Here is an 11,371-nt window from a genome sequence, read left to right as displayed (position 1 = left end):
AAAATTACTTCGAATATTGTTTTATGGCAAAATTTCAGACCTTTGCAAAACGTTTGCACCAATCAAGTATTTTTAGCTTTCTAAACTAAACATAATAATTTAGCACTCTATGAAATGGTTAACACAGTGCTTTGGGACAAACTATTGTATGCAGATGTAAATTATGACATGATGATATATAAGTGATTGTTGTACAATGATTAATATATACTATATTACATATTCAAAAAATTAATTTTCCTTGGTATAGGGATAAAATAAAATCCAAATTCAAATGATAAACTCAAACTTTTATCTAAAGCGCTTTTGCCCCATGCGGGCTCATCAGTAGTATATTACATATATACACATAAATATATTGTATGATTCTAGATTAAGATGTTTTATTGTAAACTGCTTATATGATCAAGAACTTTTATTGATTAATTATAAACATCTTTATAGTTTACTTGTAGTTCATCATATACTGAATGATTTAAACCTCAATAAATCTGATATAATTTGTTTTGTATGTGTCCAGTTTTATTGCATGAGGTTTTCAGGAATAAGAAGGAAAGGATTAATTTGCAGTATATCGTGGATCACATATCAAACTTTATTTTTTAAAGTATATGCATATTTGAATTGCACAAAGCACATAAAGATATAAAATAAAATCATCACTACAAATGGACATTAAAGTTTTTTTTCAAATGCATAGGTATGGAGACCAAGGGTCATTCATTCAGAATTGTGAATTTCAAGGTCCCTGGGTCATGAATTACTGCCTTCAAAGAATAACTGCCTTCAAAAATTTCTGATCAGCAAGGGTGCCTTTTCCAAATTTGTGCAATGTGTGAACCCAGGGTCAGCAGTTCCTGTGGGCCGGGGCACTACTGATTATTGCTGAATATAACTGATTAGTTGAAATGCATTTTTTCTCTGCTCTGCCTATGGGTATTAAGTAACTAAACTAAGCATGCTAATTGTTATGATGAGCAATGATGCTTCTTTCAAAATTGTGCATGCCATGGTTCTGGTTTAAATAGGAACCAAATTCAATGGTTGGAAAGTTGCTTGATGCTCAGGTGACCCATAAGGCTCATGGGCCTCTTGTTTAATAAAATGGTTTACGGGAGCGCCGACTGCAATTTTAGCTAAAACCAAATAATAATAAAAGTCTCTGTTGTTGATTTCATTTTTAAATTTCCCGCCGATCGTCAATGCAAGTGCACCAAAAAAATAAAATTATGTGCAAATAAGTCGGCAATTCTGATTGGCTGTTGTATTGAAAGCATTTCTTATCATCCAATCAATTTATTTTTCTTATCAACTGTTTCGGAAGTGCATAAAACGTGCCAACATGGACGCAGAAATGTCAAATTTTACAGAAGTTGAGAATACGTCGTCCTTATACACGATAGTTCACGATCGTTTTTGCAAGTCAACCATAGCGAACAGGAAAATCAATAAGAGTACATCCAATGACAAAGTTAAGTTGGAGATATAACGTAATTAAAGAAATGACTAGATGATATGTTGACATGACTGTCACTTTCGAGGTGGGGTACCGTATACAGTACAGTAGTTCTCTTTTACAATTTTGATTGTAAACGTGATACGTAAATGGAAATCGAAAATAGACGTCCGAATTTTTTGAAGAACAAAATGTGACGTATCTGCATGTATATCCATGAAAAGTTTTTAAGTATTTTGGTGTGTGTTCAACAGTTATAGAATAGATATATATATAAAGACTGCAAACGATACGGTTTTCAAATCTGTCTATACTTTCAACTTTATCAAGCTTTCAAAATTTTATTAATTGCATAAAACATATGCTGTATTGTAAAATACAGATTAAAATTATGATGCTGGGTTTTATTCAGATTCTCTGTATAACAATATTTTTCCCATTTTTCATTTGTTGGTTAATTTGAACATAGTGAAGTTCTCATTTTACACTAACTTTTTTCTTTGGTCATCTTGTACTCATAATGAGTATTTTTATGAGGAAATCCTTAGATTCCCCCATTTCTCCCAAGGGTTTAGTAGGGTACTTTAATATTTGTGTTGTTGTTATCATATTTCAAGCTCCACACCATATATATGGCATTTTTATTGAATTATTAAAAATAAAAATATCACATACTTTTTCCAATTTTATTTTTATTTTTTTAGTCGACTGCGTAGATTATGGAATTTTATTTTTATTTTTATTTATCCCCCCCCCCCGACCCAATTTTTTAAAAAAAATTCCCGTAAACCATTTAATAAAAAAATGTTGGCCTAAATAAAGTATAATATTAAGGAAAATATTCTTAAAATTAATAAAATTGCTGCACAAATCCTATCCTCTTCTTCAACCGATAAAAATTTTCCTAAACTTACATTGGACTGTATATTTTTACCCTGTTTCAGCTTAGAACTGTGCAAATAGTAACTAAACAATTTCAGTGTCGACATTTGTGCAGCAATATCTTAAATCCTTGGAATATTCTGCTTTTCTTTAAACCTTGATTCTGTAAAACAAAGTAAGGTATGCCCTTGCGCCAAAGCGATTTTGTTGATGTTTCTTATAAACTTGTGTAGTAAAGGTCGATGACGTCATGATATGACTTCATAATGTGTACTGGCAGTCGCATATTGTGGGTACCAAGAATGTAGTAGATAACAAGTCTTAACATTTTCTTTGCGGTATGTATAGCAATAATGGGTCTTAATTAATTATTTTGCATAGAAAACTCCATACGTAGCCTTAACTCACTTGCGTTCTTTCTAAATCATAGGAATTCCCTGCAGTAAGGATACACAAATCTTTTTACTTACATGACCTCCTAAATGCTAATTGTGATGTCATAAACTTGTACATTTTCCTGTATTTTCTTTAAAAGTTAAATGCAGAAGACATCAATTTTCAGTGGAATTTTCTTTCAGAAAACACGCTCTACCACCATCCGCCAAAAAGATTTTGATATATGTGATTTTTCATAGCAGTTTACATAATATATCCAAAAATTAAAGTGGGCGACGGTGGCAGACACTATTTAGCACAAAAAGAGTCATATTGAGGCTTTTCTGCATTAAACTTAGAAATATACCAAATTAATGACGTCATATTTCCAGAAAGGTCCTCCTTCATGCCATATTCTTCAATGATTTATCGTATTCAACAACTCATTTATTGTTGAAGCCAATTTAAAAACTTTTTAAGAACACTTAATTTTTAGGGCACAATAAAGCTCAAACCGTACCTTCTTCTATGAATGAATTCAAGAGAGATCGATTGAAGTACATTTCTAAAGAATTATATTATAGGGTGGTGAAAACTAATACACAACATAACTTTTCTGTTTACCATATTCACATTATCCAAGGTTTTAGTATTCTCCTGACTATTCCAAAACTGGATCACATAGTAGCAATTTCATTAACAGTCTCCACGTGCTAGTCACTTCCTAGCCACATTTCCTTGAATAATTTACCCTATCTCGCTGTAGTCTTGCTAACTCTCGCCAGAGCCACTGCCAGAGCTACTCTGAAGTCATCTGGTTTATAATTTGCAGAACACCAAAAAATAAAAGGTTTCGAACACATTAGTAGGGGTGTTCCACATAAGGCCAACATTTTTTTATTAAATGGTTTACGGGAATTTTTTTGAAAAAAATTGGGTCGGGGGGATAAATAAAAATAAAAATAAAATTCCATAATCTACGCAGTCGACTAAAAAAATAAAAATAAAATTGGAAAAAGTATGTGATTTTTTTATTTTTCATAATTCAATAAAAATGCCATATATATGGTGTGGAGCTTGAAATATGATAACAACAACACAAATATTAAAGTACCCTTAGCTACTAAACCCTTGGAAGAAATGGGTGAATCTAAGGATTTCCTTATAAAAATACTCCTTAAGACAACAAGATGACCAAAGAAAAAAGTTTGCGTAAAATGAGAACTTCACTATGTTCAAATTAACCAACAAATGAAAAATGGGAAAAATATTGTTATACAGAGAATCTGAATAAAACCAAGCATCATAATTCTAATCTGTATTTTACAATACAGCATATGTTTTATGCAATTAATAAAATTTTGAAAGCTTGATAAAGTTGAAAGTATAGACAGATTTGAAAACCGTATCGTTTGCAATCTTTATATATATGTATATCTATTCTATAACTGTTGAACACACACCAAAATACTTAAAAACTTTTCATGGATATACATGCAGATACGTTACATTTTGTTCTTCAAAAAATTCGGACATCTATTTTCGATTTCCATTTACGTATCACGTTTACAATCAAAATTGTAAAAGAGAACTACTGTACTGTATACGGTACCCCACCTCGAAAGTGACAGTCATGTCAACATATCATCTAGTCATTTCTTTAATTACGTCATATCTCCAACTTAACTTTGTCATTGGATGTACTCTTATTGATTTTCCTGTTCGCTATGGTTGACTTGCAAAAACGATCGTGAACTATCGTGTATAAGGACGACGTATTCTCAACTTCTGTAAAATTTGACATTTCTGCGTCCATGTTGGCACGTTTTATGCACTTTCGAAACAGTTGATAAGAAAAATAAATTGATTGGATGATAAGAAATGCTTTCAATACAACAGCCAATCAGAATTGCCGACTTATTTGCACATAATTTTATTTTTTTGGTGCACTTGCATTGACGATCGGCGGGAAATTTAAAAATGAAATCAACAACAGGGACTTTTATTTTTATTTGGTTTTAGCTAAAATTGCAGTCGGCGCTCCCGTAAACCATTTTATTAAAAAATGTTGGCCTAAATTCCAGCTTTTCTGGCCCAGTGGTTCTTAAGAAGAAGATTTTTAAAGGTTGTCTGTGGCGTAAACGTATTCAATGGCCGAATGGTTAGCGCGTTGGATTTTCATGTGAGTGACCCAGTTTCCATCCCCCTTATGTCCGATTTTTTTTATCATTTTTCCAGCTAGATTTTTTTGTTTTTTATTAGCTCACCTGAGCCGAAGGCTCAGTGAGCTCTTCTGATCAAAATTTGTCCATTGTCTGTTGTCGTTGTTGTCATCGTTGTCTTAAAGTTTTCACATTTTCATCTTCTCCTCAAGAACCACTGGGCCAGTTTCAACCAAACTTGCCACAAAGTATCCTTAGGTGAAGGGGATTAAAGTTTGTTCAAATGAAGGGCCACACCCTCTTCCAAGGGGAGGTAGTTATGAATTAATGAAAAATTACTGGCATCTTTTAAAAATCTTCTCAAGAACTACTTGGCCAGGAAACATGAAACTCATGTGGAATCATCCTCAGGTAGTGTAGATTTAAGTTAGTTAAAATCATGACCCCTGGGAGTAGGGTGGGGCCAAAATGGCCGATCAAAGTTTTACATAGGAATATATAGGAGAAAAATCTTCTTCTCAAGAACCACTGGGCCAGGAAAGATAAAACTCGTGTGGAATCATCCTCAGGTAGTGTAGATTAAAGTTTGTTCAAATCATGACCTTCAGAGGTAGGATGGGGCCAAATGGCCGATAAAAGTTTTACATAGGAATATTTACATTTCAAATGTCTTTGTCCGAGATAAAATTACCAATTGTAAATGTAATTGATTTCCGCATGAATGTTTTGGCGCGGTTCCAAAAAAAAAAAAACACGTGTAGGGCGGGACAACACCTAGAGAGAAGCAGGCTTGGAGCCCGTGGATTGGCGGAATCAAAGCATGTAAATATAAGGAATAACTGTCTTATTTTTCGAATTCATGAAGATGATCAATGGATTGGCTTGTGTGATAATTTTATGCATAAACGCCTTCGGCGTTTATGCAAATTATCACACAAGCCAATCCATTGATCACTTCATGAATTCGAAAAATAAGACAGTTATTCCTTAAATATATAGGGAAACCTTTAAAAATCTTATTTTCAAGTACTTCAAAGCCTTGCTTAGTGATATTTTAAGGGAATCATCCTCAGGTAGTGTAGATTCTTGTTTGTTCAAATCATGACAACCTAGGTGGTTAAAATTCAAGCCCCTCCCGCCCTTCAGTAAACTTTCAGTTCTGATCTGATATGTGCTTTTTCCTAGCCAATTGCTCAGGTGAGCGATGTGGCCCCTGGGCCTCTTGTTTCAGAATCGGACAGAAGACCTCTCGTTGCTCGCAATGAGATTGTTTCTAGTTATTATTATTTATTATTCTGATTTTCCCCCCACTTTTTTGTGCACATGATTTCTCAGCAAGTATTCAGTGGATTTCTAAGAAATTTTTCAGGAATAATGCGCATCAACAAGACCTTAATACGTTTGGAGAAAATTTGGAAATTAGCTTCTGGTGCTAAGTTTTGACCAATTTCCTGAATTTAAAATGCAATTTTGGCACTGTTACAACGCACTTTGAAAAATTACGCACTTTGAAAAAATTTTTCAAAGTGCGTTAAATTTTGGGACCAAGTCAACGCACTTTGAAAAAATAAAATTTCTTTTCAAAGTGCATTAATATCGACCATATTAACGCACTTTGAAAAACTGTGTATGGATTTGTCAATATTCCTGTAAATCTTAGGAAATGGGTATGATAAATAATTGAACCTATTTGATAATTTTACTGTGAAGAGGTCACATCAGGATGTGAAAGTGAGCGATTTTGATTTTTCCATACTTAGAAAATTCTTTCTCGCTTAAATGCTTTACTACAAAATACTAAATTTTTTTTCAAGTTTGCATGCATTTTATGTAAACTTAAATTGATTGAAAGTTTTCAACGTCATATCAGTTATGTAAACACATGTAGGCACATAAATATTTTGCAAAGATATGCATAATATATACATGTATGCATTTAAAATTGGGGCGTACCAGTGGGGTCAACTTTCAATTTGCTACCGACGGCTATGTACAATGTTTAAAAAAAAATAGTTGGGATGAGAGACCTTCTACTCGTCTTCTCCTTGTTCTCAATGAGGTTAAATGAGTTCATATAAATTTAAAAAAGTTTTTCGAAAGATATAATTATTACAATTTGATTTCCTCTATTACTAAAATCTAAGTCTAGAATTTTTATTTTCATTCATATCTTTTTTTCAAAGTGCGTTAAAAGCCTCCATGGTAAAAAATTATTATGTGCATTCTTAATGCACTTTGAAAAAAATTTTCAAAGTGCGTTGAGTGTGTCCAAAATTAAACGCACTTTGAAAAATTTTACGCACTTTGAAATTTTTTTCTAAGTGCGTAATTTTTTCAAAGTGCGTTGCCACATGGCACCCCTTTTTTTTTATCAAAAATGGCTAAAGATATAAACTGGAGACTTCTTGGAGACGATTGTTTCGTGACTTTTAGGTTTGCAGAATCATATTTTCGTGTGTCATCAGTACTTCCGGTCGCTACGGAAGCGAATTTTTAAAAAGTCTAGTTTTTCAACTTTTTTGTTTTCCAATATTTTTCTTTGATATTAGTATTATTAACAGGGACAGTTTTGCGAATGCAAAATATGTAATTTGTTTTAGAATCAAAACAGGCAATCGTGAGATATTCTCATTTGAAAATTTTGTTGAAACAGCTGTGTTTTTAATGGACGAATGGTTAGCTCATTGGATTGTCACGCGGGCGACCTGGGTTTCCTCCCCCGAATGTCCGATTTTTTTATATAACTTTTTCCAATAATTTTTCCGATAATTTTTCGTTTTTTTTATTCAAGAATCGGACGTTGCTCGCAACGAGATCGTTTCTAGTTGAACTACTATAATCATAGGTGGTGTAGCCATAGTCTGGAAATCAAAGAAATGGCATAATTCAATTCATTGCCATTTTGATTATACTGCCATGATTTATTAATAACAATAGGTGTTCTTTTCTCACGAATTGACCATATTTTTTAACTCATATATATATACGCATATGTTTGTGTTTATTTGGATTTAATTCATATTCTGACAGGTAAAAAAATCCTTGAAAGTGGAGGATCCAGATTTCTCCCCTCAAAGGAAAAAATTAAGATTGTCTAACACAGAAGAACATGGATGTTCTTATATTGGAGATGCAGCCCAACATATTGGAGAGCTCTTTGTGTATTTCCACCAGTCTGTGAGTCCTAGGGGTATTCTTGGATTCACCATTGAAAAGACCTGGGTAATTTATTTCAAGTTTATGTATAAATTGAAATTCAATAAATTTTAGCTATGCATTAAAATGACTGGGGCCTTTATAGTTCAGTCAAACTGTCATTAACCTTAAGCAAATGGCAACAGAATTTCTTTATTTATAATTAGTAAATTGTATTACAATCAACATATAAAAACTCTAGAAAAAATATATAAAAGCAAAAAGATGTATGTTTTAGAAATAAGTATATTTATACTGGTTTTAAAAAAATGTGTATTGCAGAAATGTGCTACCATATGCAACAAGGGAGACAATTTAAATTACTGTAAAGAAACCACTTTCCATTTTAAACAAGCATATTAGAATTAATAATTCATTTTGTAGAGATATTTGTGTGTAACATATCCTCTCATATGTTTGAACTTGTTTTTAAACTGTCATCACGGCCTTTTTTCATTACCCTATAAATGAGCCTGGCTTTCAGTACTTCTTAGTACTTTGATTTGTTCCCCAACCCTACCCCTGTGAGAAGATCATGAATAATTCATGATTTTCCTTGAATTTTTCATGAATTTTATTCATGAAATGTTCATGAAGATCCTATGAACTTATTATTGGACATTTTCAAATCATGAATTTTTATTCATGAAAAAAATGGATAAATATTCATGAATATTTTTTTCATGAATAATTCATGAAGAGTCAAGAAGATACATCATTTCAAGAATTTTCCAGTAATTAGTTTATTGGATCTTCATGAACTGTTCATGAATAATTTGTAAAATTTATTCAGGAAAATTTATTCTGAAAATAAATAAATGCTTTGCTTTAATGTGCTCTTTGGTATATAATCAACCATTTATGATGAAATAAAATAAATGATAAAATTTCCAGCCCCCAGGTCAGTGGTTCCTGTGGAGTGAGCTGCAGATCTAGTTATAAAGTGGAAATGCATTTTCTCTTTGTTACTCTGATCTACCACTGGGTATTAAGTAACCAGAGTAAGCATGCCAAGTGTATAAAGGAGGCATATTTTGTATACTTTAAGGCCTATGATCATCAAAATTTGACGGGCATATCATGCAGTGGCGGGACACTTTATTAGATTTATAGTTTTAGTGAAACAAAAGATAATTGAAAATGCATGTTCACGTTTTTTTGGGACCCATGGGCCTTTGTTATGAATTCATGTTACTTTTTTTTTTTTAAATTTCCCCCCCCCTAAGTTTTGCATTTGAATAATTCAATAGTTCTTATAATTAAGATGCATCATTTTTTTTTTATTTAGGTACGAGTTACATACCTTGAGGTACAAGACTCTGCTTGGGACAAAATTCGAAAGCCTGCAAATAGAGGTGGATATGTGAAATATGAGGCAACTGAGAAGCGTCCTCAATTTAAATACAGTAGACTCTACAATATTTTAGACCAAAGTGATCGCAGGGTATTGTTCAAAGCACTTTTCCTCATCCAAACGATGCTGGAGCCAAGAGCAAGTTTAAATTTGTAAATAAGAAAGAAGGGCATACAGTATACAGGATTATTTTCGCCCTGTTTTATTTTTGCCCTTTCACACTTGCAAACATTTTTGCCCCATTTTAAATTTGCCCACTCATAGTTTTGTTTAAGAAATTATTTCTTTGAATTCGCCCTGTTTTAAATTCACCCAAATGAGGGTAGGGCGAAAGGGGCGAAAATAAAACAGGTGGCAAAATTTCCACCTATACAGCATTACTTTGCTGCTCGGTCACTCTGTCAGTCCACCATCTATTTCTGTTCATTTTCTTCACAGAGGTTGCACTTATTCAAATGATTTTTTTTAAAACAGATTTACCATAAGAATATCTAGGTCAAGTTCTGTTTTGGGTACGATCCGACCATTTTGGGCAGAGTTGTACCCCTTGGACTTGGAAAAATTCCAATTATTTGCAGTTTCCGTTCACTTTCTTTGCAGAGGTTGAACATATTGATATGAAATTTGGTAAACAGATTTATCAGATAAATATCTAAGTCAAGCTTTGTTCTGGGTACGATTGAGCCATTTTTGACAGAGCTATGCCCCATGGACTTTTAAAAAAAATCTTATTTTGGGTGAGGGAAGGGGGTGCATTAGTGTTTTACAAACATCACTTGTAGGTAGAGGACCCAACACAATGCTGTGATTTTTCTTTTTCATATTGACATTGTTTCGTATTCAGTTATGATGTTACATGTCGAAATAATTATTGTAAATGGATCTCTTTTTGATATTAAAAGAAAAAGCGAGAAGAAGACTTATAGACGTGATAGAAAAGACTTAAAAAATAAACAGTGATAAGGAAAGAGACATTGATAATACGAGGATTAATAAAAATAAATTAATAATAAATAAATAAAATAGAATAAAACCAGTGAAAATAAATGTTATGCAATGAAAAAAGATATAGGACAAAAACTTATGTTGCCGGTCATGTGCTTAACTTTTGAAGATGCCGTGCAGAAGCATGTAAACAAATCCATAGAGATATAAATAAAACACTTCGTGTTGATTTGTAAACAGCACTGATTCTAAATGCTACGAACACACTAAAGCATTTGTCCTCAACATCTGAGAAGAAAAGAAATCCATGAAATATACAGTATTTTATATTTTGTATAGATACTTAGTAAATAAATCCCATTCATTTATATTTTCGCGATATATATCCGAGGAAAGGGTCACGTTTTTAACAAACGTAATCAGTGTTCAGAAACGAAAATATGATGAGGAATTGAATAATTGATTATGTTTTTCTGCACATAAGAATACTACGAAAGCCTATTAGGATCAATCTAGAGAGAGAAAAAAAATTAAAAGGCGTTATAACTCCTTTCAAAAAGGCGTAATAACGCGAAAAAAAAGCATTATAACGACTTTTGAAAAGGCGTTGTTAGGCCTTTCCATTCCAAAAGTCATTATTACACCTTTTTAAAAGGCGTTATAACACCTTATCATTCTAAAAGGCATTATTACGCCTTCCATAAGGTGTTTTTACGCCATTCTAAAACGCGTTATTACGCCTTTTGAAAAGGCGTTATTACACCTTTCTAAAACGCGTTATTACGTCTTTCTAAAAGGTGTTATTACGCCTTTCCAAAAGGCGTTATTATGCCTTTCCAAAAGGGCTATAACTCTTTCTGAATAACCATTATTTTGCATTTAACAGTCCTGTGCTTTTATCCCCCCCCCCCCCAAAAAAAAAAAAAGAAAACACCACCCCCACTCTACTGGCCAAACTCGGGACTTCTCGGTAAAACTTTGTTTAAATGCAATAATTTGCCA

The 11,371-nt window shown here is 32.7% G+C and overlaps 1 long non-coding RNA gene across 1 annotated transcript; it reads left to right on the top strand.

The window, feature by feature from the left end:
• The first annotated feature begins 7,246 nt into the window (after window positions 1–7,246).
• On the top strand, window positions 7,247–10,711 carry LOC134234812 (uncharacterized). Its single transcript, XR_009985264.1, has 2 exons — window positions 7,247–8,097; window positions 9,359–10,711. It is a non-coding gene; the product is annotated as an uncharacterized LOC134234812 (long non-coding RNA).
• Window positions 10,712–11,371: the final 660 nt, after the last annotated feature.

The sequence above is a fragment of the Saccostrea cucullata genome, unplaced genomic scaffold (genome assembly GCF_032062105.1).
Source record: "Saccostrea cucullata isolate Sc308-1 unplaced genomic scaffold, CSIRO_AGI_Scuc_v1 ctg179, whole genome shotgun sequence".
Taxonomy (NCBI): Eukaryota; Metazoa; Mollusca; class Bivalvia; order Ostreida; family Ostreidae; genus Saccostrea; species Saccostrea cuccullata.
The sequence above is the reverse complement of the archived record's forward strand: the minus strand, read 5'-3'. Positions and strand labels throughout refer to the sequence as shown.